This window comes from Amblyomma maculatum, chromosome 9, assembly GCF_055883805.1.
Source record: "Amblyomma maculatum isolate TAMU_Amacu chromosome 9, ASM5588380v1, whole genome shotgun sequence".
In the NCBI taxonomy this organism is placed as follows: domain Eukaryota; kingdom Metazoa; phylum Arthropoda; class Arachnida; order Ixodida; family Ixodidae; genus Amblyomma; species Amblyomma maculatum.
The window spans coordinates 32,834,033-32,846,589 of record NC_139352.1 but is presented as its reverse complement, the minus strand read 5'-3'; the positions used below and the strand labels follow the sequence as shown (position 1 = coordinate 32,846,589).

Genomic DNA, 12,557 nt, shown 5'->3' with positions numbered 1-12,557 from the left:
CCCCCTCTAGGTCGATCTCGCGGCGATATTCCAGTCCCATCCCGCGTAGGGCCAGGAACAGCCACCCTTGACCTGTCGTCCTGAAATAGCAAATTATTTTGTTCCCACCCTCATTCCTTCATTGCATGTTTTTATCAACGTTTGTCTTAGTAACGCTGGTTTCACCACCACCTTCACAACCAAGACTAGCTCCACAACCAAAGCTACAAACAAGATCGAAACTGAAAGTGTCTAAAAACGTTGCACAGGCGAGTGCAAGTTGTGCGCTCTAATCATTATGCCCTAAAAATAGAAATAAAGGCCGAGAAGAAAAAAAAAAAAGTGGGAAATGCGCAGAGTGCCTTGGACACTACCTACTGGTACTGTTGGAAAAAAGTCGGATCTAGGGATCTGGAGACTTTTCCCTTTTCCTTGGATATGCGCGATTGGCGCGATAAAGGCATAAAGGCGCCAAGAGAGTGACCGTTGGTGTCTGTTGTTGGACGGTTGGGCTTTTCTCCTACTGTGTACGTACAAAGACGCTACTGAGGCGTCGCGTCAAGTTGCACTTGGTGTTGTTTTGGGGCAGTTGCTCAGTGCGAACCACATGCGAACGTTGCTCAGTGCGTTTATAGAGTTCGATGCTATGCCACAATATGAATTGGGCCTAATAAGGTGAGTATGGGATAACCACGTCTGACTACTGACACGTGACAGTGCGTGTTAATAGCAGTGTAGCGGAACTCACTGGCACATTTAGCTTTATTAAGCTTTAAGGTTGAGTACGCGAGCTCCCCATTTCTCTGTTCCGGTGTTTGGGAAGAGGCGAAGGTTGTTCCATGCTTTCTTCGCTCCGTTCTCTTTAAGGAGTAACGAAAAATTCACCAAGAAATTTCACGTTTATATCCTCTGAGCGGTGCCGGACGCCCAAAAAATCAATCCAAATACAGCGCCAACCTCGCTCATTTCACGAGCGTGGATTACAGCTGCGATGCCCCTCAAGTTGTGCTCTGCAGACCATGTTTTCGATCGGTTCACGTGATGTAGCCAACATCTTAGCGTGAAATCGCTGGTGAATGACAGGTCGAAATGGGTAGACACCTTTGGCGGTAGATCTCCTTTGAACTGTATTTATAAGCAGATTGACCCCGCCGGGGTGGCGCAGTGGTTAGGGCACAGTGCACGTTAAAGAACCTCAGTTGGTCGAAATTCTCGGAGTCCCCCACCACGGCGTCTCTCATAGCCTGAGCCGCCTTGGGATATTAATCCGCAAAACCGAACCAAACCGTAAGCAGTTTGCTTATGAAAGACATTCAGGGGATTTATTCAGGAAAATCTAGCCGCAACGCGTGATGGAGAAATTGTTAGGAAACCTCCACCAGTCCACATAGATGGCGTCATCCACAGATTCAGAATCTGTGGCCATTGCAATAGCTCCTAAACAGCTCCTGCTGTGTAAACCTTGGAAGTGTTGCGTTCCTGACTTATAAAAATCGGCACTAGAGCATCTCAAATGCTTGATGCTCATTGACTAGCTAATTCAGCCACCACTCATTAATCTGCATGGGAAAATTCAAGCAAATGATTTATGGTGTGCTTTTAGTGGTTTTCCTCTCACATGAGAGTCGATGGTATCATGGCTGTAGATTGCCTTGTACGAGAAGTTTGGTTTCAAGTACAATCACTCAGTGCTTTAAAGAAAAAGAACTAGTCAGGAGAGAGCTTGAGAATGCTGTTTGCAGAATTCACTTGCATTCTGGCACTGTACTGATGTGTATAAATTACATTTACTCTGTGGCCGCCCTGCCTCGATGGCTCTGTGGTTAGGGCACTTGACTGTGGAACCCGAAGATGCAGGGCTGCGGCGGCAAAAAACAAAGTTCTCGCGGACGGTGCGATATCAGTGCACGTTAAGAAGCCCCACGTGGTCGAAATTTCTGGAGGCCGATACTATGGCGTCTCTCGTAGCCTGAGTTGCTTTGGGATGTTGAACCTCCCAAAGCATTCGAACCATTAGTATGTTGTAGTACGTTGCTCTGTTGAGTGTGAGGCACAATAGTGTGAAACCTGAGGAGATCGAATGGGCCAACTGACATTTGCTCGGTTAGTGTTTCCCAAGATTCATTAAGCAAAAAGCATGCAGAGGTGCTTTTTGATGTTTCTAGAGGCCATCAGCTTTCTGGGGCAGTGGTAGAAGTTGTAGTTTGTTTAGGTGTGACTTAGGCAAAGCAAAGTGGTTCTCCAAGGCTTCACTGTAAGGTTAATATTTTAATCTACAATCGCTACCTGTAATTTTGTGATGATCTCACAAATTTGAGGGATAAATTGCACTGCATGCAAGATGACCTGAACAAACTGCAGTAGTAGGCTTGAATATTATTTTGAAATGAAGTGCAGTTCATGATAGGCAGCTAGCTGTTGGAGGCAGAGAAAGAATGCATTTGGGTAGGCTAAGTAGTGGCTGCAGATTTGAACCATGCAAAAAAATTTAATAGGAATTAAGAATTGTTTGGAATGCATTTGGTTGGCAGTGCCAGGTAATGAACAGCAGTTTGCCAAGAACCCTCTTAAGAAATGGTTACTTCTTGCCACTGCTTGCTGTCGAGGCTTCTTCTGATTACTGAATCTTTTTCTGAAGTATTTTTACTGTTTGTACTGTTCGGGCTGGGCATGTTATATGAAGGCTAGATTACCAAAGGTTCATTAATGCTAAGAGACAGTGGATTTACCATAGCAGGAGGATGTAGACAGTCATGATAGATGTGATTAGAGAGTTTGTAGCAGTAAGGTTGCTGTAGCTCGCACAGAACATTGTTAATCTTAGGCACGTGGGGCAGGCCTCTGTTCCAATAGGCTGGTGGTAACACCAGGGAGCTGATTATGCTGGATTGCATATGAGAACTGGCTAGTTTATAGTTTGTTGTTTAATGTACCAAAGCAACTCGGGCTATAAAAGACACCGTAGTGGAGGGCTCTGGAAATTTCCACCACCTGAAGTTCTTCAAAATGCATTGACATCACACAGCACATGGATGCCTTGCTTTTCGCCTCCATCAAAAAGCAGCCACCGCGACTGGGATTTGATCCTGCATCCTTGGGCACAATAGTCGAGCACCATAGCCACTCTACCACCAGGGTAGGGCGCATCTGAGAACTGAAGCAAACTTTTTTTACTGATAAGAAGAACGAGCAATTTTTCAGTTTCATTTCATATTCCTCTTGGTAGTCAAATCGCTGCGATAAGGTAGGTCATTTGCAAGCAAAAACCTTTTTCAAGGAGTAGACGTCAAATTTCAGTTGTGTGCTCTTTCTTTGGAATAATGTGGAGCACATTAAAAGGCTGCCCCACCACCGTGGTGGCTCAGTAGTTAGGGCGTTCGACTGCTGTGTCCAAGGATGTGGGACCGAATCCCTGCAGCGGTGGAAGCTTTTTGATGGAGGCGAAAAGCAAGGCGCCCGTCTGCTGTGCTATGTTAGTAGTGCATGTTACAGGACACCAGGTGGTCTAAGTTTCCAGAGCTCTCCACTGAGTCACTTTGGTATGTTAAACCCCATCACCCAACCAGCCAACCAACCATCGAAAACCCTAGACAGTCATGTGAATTGCGCCAACAAGCAATCAAAAATTAATTCTATTCCCTTTTGCTGTTTTGGTTCGAGCAGTTGAATGAAGGTTGTGTTGTAACAGACAATTTGAGGTCACGTGAAACATTCAAGATTATAATATGGTTGCTAGTGCTTTAGTTCACACCAGTTCTTATGAAAGCCTACTCAGCAACTGGAAATAAAAAGAGCCGGCAGGTATTATATCACAGTTTTTTCATTCCTCTGTCATCACATCCATCATTCAGCTGGTGAAGCCAAAACCATAATGGTAGAAGAAATAAATTCAAATAATAAGTGAAGGTGAATTCCATGTCACGATTCATGTGTGCTATTGTCTAGTGCTCTGTTCCAAAGGAAAATACATTCATGCAGAAATTTTGCGGTCTCCACTCCTTTAAGAGCTCAGTAATAACTTCTACAATGTCACTATAAGCTTTTAACCGCCAAATCCGAGCTGTACTCTTCATGGCATAGCGTACCAAAATCGCCAATGACAAGTTACACTCGTCCGGCCCACCAGCCCAATATTGCGGTGCTGCCATCTCGAAAGACAAGTTACGATCGTCAATTGCATTGGTTGCGATTTTGAACACTAGAGGGAGATAGTCAACCATAATAAAACACATTTTGCGTCTTTGGCGCCTAATTTGAAGGCTCAAAAGAGTCATTTCACAATGCACATGCACTGTGGGAAAGCTACCCTCGTGAACAGATTTTTATTTTATCTTTTAGTGTTAATTCTAACCACAAACCATCGAAGTAATATATCTTCAAAACCATAATTACATAGAGAAAATATGGTCACTTGAAAGAAATTGGCGATTATGAAATAAATACGCCGTATTTCAGTGTGTTCTACCCATTACTATGGCATGCGCTGTGGGAAAGCCACCCTCGTGAAGTTTTTTTTTCTTTTGTGGTAATTTTAACCACAAACAATCGAAGTAATATATATTCAGAACCATAATTATATGGAGAAAATTATGGTCACTTAAAAAGATTGGCAATTTTGGTATGTTTTTCGGAAAATAAATTGGTGGTTAAAGGGTTAAAACAGAAGGGGCCCTTTGAGGCAGTTCTATTGGCACTCTTTACATGACTGTCTAGGGGTGGAAGCGCTACTCCATTTCTCCATTCTATTCCAAAGCACAATATTGCTCCAAAACTGCTTCAAACCAACCACCTAAGTGTATTGACAATACATTTAGTGGAAGACCGTTTTTGCTGCACAGTGAACCATTGTATTGCCTGCAAAGAATGGGATCCAATCCAATTAACCTGTCGTAGTATTGTAGTACGCTGTAACCGTGAGAAGCGCAGCAGGCTGGTGGCATGTTTGGGTTGTGCATCCTTGATTTGGGAGCTGCCATAGCTGAAACAATGATAGCGTCATGGCAGCAGAGGTATAGCGCACCTTTACTGTGCCTAATATAAATAACATTTTTGTAATGTAGAGAAGCAATTTTGAAGCAATAATAAACATTTGTTTGGAAGTAAATTGAAAATTAGGCTCAAGAATTGAAGGGAATTTATTGCGGAAAAATGGTATTCATGTGACATAGCACTCTTCCCAGCTTTGTCAATTGCCTGGGGAGAGAGAAGTGATGCAGTTACTGCAAATTGCCGTGAGCCGTTAGGAAACTTGTCCAGCTGCATAAAGCTATGAGTTCTAGTGCTTCTTCTGTGAAAGCAGGAAGGTGCTGCATCATTGAGCCTGTTTGTCAATAGCAGTTGTGCAAAGCCTACGTCAAACAAAAGCTTACTTGAATTGTTTTAGCGGTCACACACCGAAGGTGCCACTTACTAGAAATTAGAAAGCCATAAAGGGCTTATTGCCAACACGCTGAAATTGAGGAAGTGCCAGTGTCCTTCAAGGAAAAAAAAAATAAGGAGGAAAAGACTACCCTTGAGTGCAGTCTATCCTTCTTAGGGACACTGCTGACCAGTGTCCAGGGATTTATCGGATCAGGCATGGGGTCGGAAGTGATATAAACGAGATAGAGAGTGGAAACATTCTGCTTATTGATGTGTATTGGAGACTAGTGGCAATGCTTGAGCACATCAGAGTGGCAGGCTCCAAATTTCTCTGTCAAGTCAAGTAAGCAAAAGGTCAATTTTTTTCAGTCAAATTTTGTGTTCAATTATGAAGTGGACAAGCAAGCATTGGGTTTGCTACTTTAGGGTTGTCAAAGCGGCAGGCATAGTCAACAAAGCCTTGAACTTTAAATAAAAAGAAATCAGATTGTTTTTTTTTTTTTATGTTAGGGATATAAAATTGGAAATGATTGAAGCGTTTGGCCACAGAAACATGCTCCAGAACATAATTTGAGTGTTCCAAAACTGTCATTTTATTTTGTTGGACCAGAGCTGGTTCAGAATGGCTTTATTACTGCTCCCTGAGCTGCTCCCAAACGCTAGAGCCTGCTTCCACCCCGTGTGACTGCCCAGCTGTGTGAACCATGTTCTTTAATGCTAACATACTGAAAGTGCTTGGTTGGTTGAGCAGAAACCCAGGGGACGAAATCAATGTACTAGTAGATATATTACAGGGGTGAAAGTGCTGCTCCAATTTCTCCATTCTGCTCCAAACTGCTTTCCCTGCTCCATCCTGCTCCAAAATGCAATATTGCTCCAAAACTGCTTCAAACTGGCTGTTTTAATGTTCTGCCACCAAATTTAACAGAACACGGGAACAATGTCATTGCACCAATGGCAAAGATATAAGGCATCTTGCACTGGGCTTAGTACAAGTGAAATTTTTAAAAGGGAAAGAAGCATGGAGCATAATAATATTTGTTCGCAAGTAAATTCAGTATGAGCCACCGGTGATCGGAGATAATTGCAAGAAAATGCACTGTTCAAGTGACATACCACCTCCTCTCAGCCTTTTGAATCGCCGGTGGAGAGAATCGAGATCAGCAAGCGAAGCAGGTAGCGCAGACTACTGTGAGCCGTTAGGAAGGATACTTGTCGAACTGCAAAAACTGCATGAGTTATTCTAATGATTCTGCTGTGAAGACAAGCAGATACTTCACCATTGAGCCTCTTTGTCAATGACAAGCTTGCCGGGCCCACAGCAGATAAAACCATACTTGAAGCGTTATGGGTTGGTACTCCAAAGCTGTCAATCACTAGGAAGCTTCTCAAGTGTTGGAAAGGCACACGGGGTCTATCGCCAAAATATTAAATATGAGCCCCAGAATTGCTCAAGCAAAGAGTGATGAACTATTGGCAGGAGGCAGTGAAGTAAAAAAAGCTGCAGGATGGAAAGGCTACCCTTCAATGCCATCTATCGATATCCCAAAGCTGCTCCAAAATGTCCGAGTCTGCTTGCACCCCTGTAGACCTCCGCCATATTTACGAACGGACAAGACGATCGAGGTCATTCTTGTAGTTGTCTGCGATCCCACGGCAGGCAAAAAGTACGGGACCGGCACTAGCATGAAGCTTGCCAAAGCGTGTTATTATCGTCTGAAGGCGCGTTTTTGGCAGACGAAATATTCATGTCCTCAGGAATTTATCAGCCAAGGATAGGATCAAAAAGATCATGTAATACCCAATATCTGGGGGCTTTGAGGTGTATTCCAAATAAATCAATAAAATAGATATGCACAAGATAGGGAACGGAAATGTCGTGCCCATTAATCAACTCCAAATTAGTATCGCTGCTAAGCGCCTCGAAGTGGTATACTCGACATTTGAATCTATAAAGTCAAAACAGGTAAATGCGTTAGACTAGATGTTCAGTTATGAAGTGTGCTTGCTGCTAGTTTGTTCCAAGCCTGTGTTATATATCTTTACATGCTTTGGCCATATGTCTTGTCAGAAATGAGTGCGAAGTTGGAAAGGCATTGAACTTTCATAAAGGAATCAGATTAGAGATTTTATATTTCGGAAAACGAAAACTGCAATTATCAAAGTCGTTTGACCTTGGATATGTGCTCCAAAACATAATTCAAATGCTCCAAAACTCTCGTTTCATTGCTCCAAAGCTGCTCCAAAATGGCTGTACTACTGCTCCCAAAGCTGCTCCACAATGCTCGAGCTTGCTTCCACCTCTGATATTACCAATAACTAATATGCCAAAAAGTTTGTGATGTCAAATTTAGTTTGTCGTAAGGTGCATATAAAAAGCTTTGCTTAAGTGTTTCTTTATAAAAAAAAATTAATCCACCCAACCAGTTTTGTCTAGAAACGATGTCTTGAAAGGAACAACTTGTGATAATTGAGTGATCATGGAAAAACTATTTCTAAATCCTTGGTAGAAATGATTAAATGGCATATGTATTCAAGAATGAGAGATGTTGGTGGCACCTTTGCGTTCTGGCATTCTTCTACAAGGATATAGAAATTTGGCAGTAATTAAGATTGGAAAGAGAATCATTTTCTTTCTAAATTGGTAAACCCCATGCCAATTTCCAATCATGTGGCAGTGTTATAAATATCATTGGTGCCTGAAAAATGACTGAGCAGTGCTTCGACTAATGTCGAAAGACAAAATTGGCTATTCCTTCCCTTTGGACAAAGATTTTGCATTTAACCTATAGAGCACATTAATGACACCTTTATGTGAAATAATAAAGACTCATGGGAATTTTTTTCTATGTCCAGAATTTTAGCCAAAGGAGTGAAAAGTTTGTGACTATGTGATGAGAATTAAGTGGGGAGAAAAAAAATGTTTAAAGGCTGTTGAAACTCCTTAAATTTGAGGCAGTTCTTGAACCTAGGATGCCAAGTATAGGAGTGGCCATCAAATGGAACAATGGAATACAGAGAGATGTGCGAAACCTGAAGCGGCGTTATGGCACACAACAGCATAAAGCTTTTAAGGTTCACTTCCTGCCTCTTGCTCCTTTTTCCTTTTTACGTGAGTTATTTCTCTGATTGCCTCCCTCATATGCAAGCAAACTATTGTAAATGAATCGTCAGGAATGCCTGCTGGTAACGAGGGAGGATGCAGCATAGTGTCAGAAAAGAAGGCTGTGGAGCTTGAGCTTGAAAGCTTGTCCAAAAGAAGAAAACTGCACAAAAGATCCTTTAGATTTCTGTAGGAGTCGGCCGCAGGTCTGGTTGAAAGTGCTGATAATAAAAATGTCATAGTGTCCATGTCAAGGCTTACAGTTTCCTCTGAATAGCCAGAGAAAGGGGATTTAGATGTACTTCTCAGGATTTGTAATGTGTGTGATCCAACATAAGACTGCGTGGCCTCCTTGATTATCTTAGCTTTATATCTTTGAAATCCTGGAGTTAATTTTAAAATTTAGGCCAGGTATTCTGTGCAAATTGGGCTTGTGAATACACTGTCATATTATGAAAAAAAAAGAAAAACATGGTAACCAAATTTTTAGCACAGTCTAATTTGGGTCTACTTTGCTCATGGCTATAGGTGACTTCATAGGGCTGTGTAAAAGATAGCAAAATATGGTAGAGGAGACTAGCACTGTGTGGATGCAGTGCATAGTAATTATACTAGAGGAAAAGTTAAGGCAAATTGAAATTGGTTTGTTTCGATAGGTAGACAACGGCATTCTCACTTTTAGCGAAAGACCAGTTTCACTGAAAACAGAACATCTAGCTAACAGATTTCACCATCACCAGCAGATTCTTCAGATGTAAACTGCATGTGTGTGTCTACGGGGTATTGTGGGCGCAGATCCTGCTTTTGTTCTCTTGAGAACAGAGTCAACCGGTTCTTCTTGCTGTGGACCTTACAAGTTTGAATCGAGTCAGAGGGTTCACTTTTCCGAGTAATAATGTATCCTTTGCTGCCAGACAAATGATAACATTCAGTTGGATTCAGTATTTGTTCCTTTTTATCTCCTGCAAAATAGGATGGTAAGAAAAAATGCAGTGATGCAATGAATAATATGTATGCTTAGTGACCATAGTAAGCAAAATTCATTTTTTAGCACAATAAAAACTAAATATTGCACATAGCTGATATATTGGTGAGTGTAGCTATTTAAGAAAGATATATCATAAAACATTGCAAGGCAAATATTTGTGTGACATTGTGGTAATACAGAATTGTTCTTTGTGCATATGATGTGCTAGAATTCTAGATAGAAACCTATTGTTTCTGGCTAGTGCTATTTTGTAAAAGCATGTAAACTTATAATTCAGCTGTGGACTCGCAAGTAAAATCTTGTGCATACCAAAAGGTATATGCCCAAAAGAGCCCTGGAATCAATTTGCACTGAGAACAACAATTGGATGGAATTGTTCGTAGTGCCTTCTTACTCTGCAGCTGCGTGAACATGGCTACCACATCACCTAGGCAACATGCAGTAGCATTAGGTTTGAGGCTTTTTGGCAGAATGAATGCTAGGACTGACCTTTATATGTTTCTCATTCCTGTGACTACCTAGATTGAACTTCTTTTCTTGCTATTAGTAAATTTATGTAACTGTTTTTCTGAAAACTTCACAAGTGATGATAGAAGTGTGGTTTAATATAATGCAGAAAAAAGTAACTAGTTGCAAGAGGAAAACCTTTTTAAGGTCCTGACATGAATTTTAAAAACTATGCTATATAATGCAGTTTGTCCTATTCATAAGATTTAGTAAAAAGCAGCTGCGAAGATTTAACGCATTGCAACTGTCAGCTCTAGCCTGAATTGCTTGGCAAATTGAATTTTTGTATTCCTGACCGCTCATGGTTTCCGCTCATGCAGTTTTTATACCAGGTGCTGTTAAATGTAACCCATCTTCTAAAAACTCCGAGTGTCAAAGCCCAGAGAACAGTAGAGATTTACCTGTAGCTTGTTTTTTTTCTCTTCTGTTTGCCAACGCTAAATAATTAGTAAAGACTTAAGAAGTAGCTGTTTTGTTATTGGTTTTAGGACCTAGAGCTGTGCAGAGGCCCAGGCCAGCCCGAAAGTTCGTACCCAGCCCAGCCCGCGGGCTGGCTCGGGTCGGGCTCGGGTTAAGATATATTTGTCTCGGGCAGGCTGGTTCGGGCCACACACTATTACAACGAACGCATGCAACTTTTGCAAAAGCGTGCATACGGCCATACTGCGATAAGCGTCTTGAATGTACAGTATTTTCCTGCCTCCTCCCCATGCGATAGCTTCCAAGTTCTTTCTTGGCATCGACCTGCCTTCCCTCACCACTTCCTCACCGCAAAAGGATCTTTGGTAGCCATCAGTGACCGAGCAGAGCATGTGGGCTGTTAGTTTTGAGTTTCGTATCTCCGCTTCGGTAAAACCGGCGCTGATGTTTGGGTGAAAGGCACACGGTGAGCTAAAAGCCAAGCTCACCGAGTACTTTGCCACAAAATCAACCATTTGCTAGGCTCAGAGCTACTGCACTCTTAGTCATTCCAGCTACAGGTTGTAGCATCGAAAAAAACTTCGGCGCTACCAGGTTCATTATCCAGGAGCGCCGCCAATGCCTCAATATAATGTATAACTTGTTGTTTTTGCACAATAACTTAATTGTATGTATGTTCTGTGCCTCATATATTCAACAAATTTGTCATTTCAAATGTGAGAACTCTACATTTAAAGGCCTTGGATAAACTTGTCATCCTGAAATTATAGCATGACGGGCCAAGCCTGGTCTTAAATCTGAGCGCCAAGCCAGGCCGGGCTCAGTCTCTTTCAGAGTCTTGCCTGGGCCTTGCTCAGGCTCAAAATTCCGGCCCGGGCACATGTCTATTAGAACCAAAGTGTCTGTTTAAAAGTTGTAGATCATCTTGAGAAGCAGGTAGTTCCACTGTTTTGATCTAGGTATGGTTTACGTATCATCATTTATTGGCCTTGAAAGAATGCTGTCACATGAGCAGTTACTGGCTCACATAATGGAATGCTGAAATTGCACCGCTGTGATGTGAAAACTTTCCGTTATTGTGAAAGTTTTATTCATTTATTGATGTCCTTAAGGTAGAACAATACAAAAGAAAGTGGATGAGGTACAGTTACCCAAATGTTTAACTACTGTATGGGCTGACCATCTTTCCTCTGCCCCTGCGTCTTACGGCGGATAAAACTCGCGGAAAAGTCACGGTTAGGCTAGGGCTTGGGCATCTCTTAGACTCAATCTTTTCGCATGCTAGCTCCTTTGAAACAGCACAGAAAAAAGGCGGTCATTACGCTTGCTAGTTAAAACATCTGGGTGGCTGTACAAAGTCATTTACATGCACAGCTTTGCAACTAACGTATAAAATTCGTGGTTTGTATTAGAGGTGTGAACAGGCTCGGGTTAACCTGAAAGCTTGTATCAGGTCCGGCCTACTGCCTGGATTCAGGCCGCTGACTCTGGCTAGGCCTGAGCCAGGATATTTTATCAAGAGAGGCGGACTGGACGCGCACCAATCCTGAGTACACACAACTTGCGTGAAAGTGCTAATAAGACTATGGCACATTGGGTGTCTTGAATGCAGAGCGTTACACGTTTCCCAGTGTGCTTTCCACACGAGATTGTCTGAGTTCTCTCTTGGGCATCGGTCCGTCTTTCCACCATGTGCCCTCGTTGGGAACGCATCTTTGCTAGACATCTATAACCGAGCAAAAAGGGCTGCCTCTGGGCTATCAAGTTTTGATTTTTGCATCTTTCTTTCTCTTTGGTACAACTGGCATAGATGCTTAGGTACCTTTTTTCTGGATACGTGCCATGCTGTCAGCTCTCATGTGTCTGCTGTAGCCTGCCCCAGGTCTCAGCATAGCCTCGGTGAAAGCTGAGCATAGCAGTTGGTCAAAGCATACACAATACTTGTTTCCTCATCTCTTGGTGCAGTGATGATGCTCAGCTAGCAAGACGAGCTCACCAACTACTTAACCACAGCAACCCATTACTCGTATGTACAGCCATTATGCTTCCGGAGAAGCAAGGAAGCCTTGTATACAAAACTTGCTTTTGTAGCAAAGAACTTATTATTCATTGCAGCCACTAGTTGAAGCAGTGAAACAAACTTGAGCCTTGTTGGTTTAATGATTGCCGGTTCAATAATTTGCTGCTTCTTCCTTTGGA

General features: G+C 42.4%; 1 long non-coding RNA gene across 3 annotated transcripts in view; it reads left to right on the top strand.

Moving 5' to 3' along the window:
* The first annotated feature begins 379 nt into the window (after positions 1-379).
* Positions 380-12,557, top strand: part of LOC146178789 (uncharacterized) — a 29,582-nt gene continuing 17,404 nt past the window's right edge. Inside the window, exon 1 of one of the 3 annotated variants that reach the window (XR_014700649.1) lies at positions 380-654. This is a non-coding gene — a long non-coding RNA (uncharacterized LOC146178789). The remainder of the gene's footprint in view (positions 655-12,557) is intronic. The other 2 variants (XR_014700648.1, XR_014700647.1) reach the window with 2 other exon arrangements.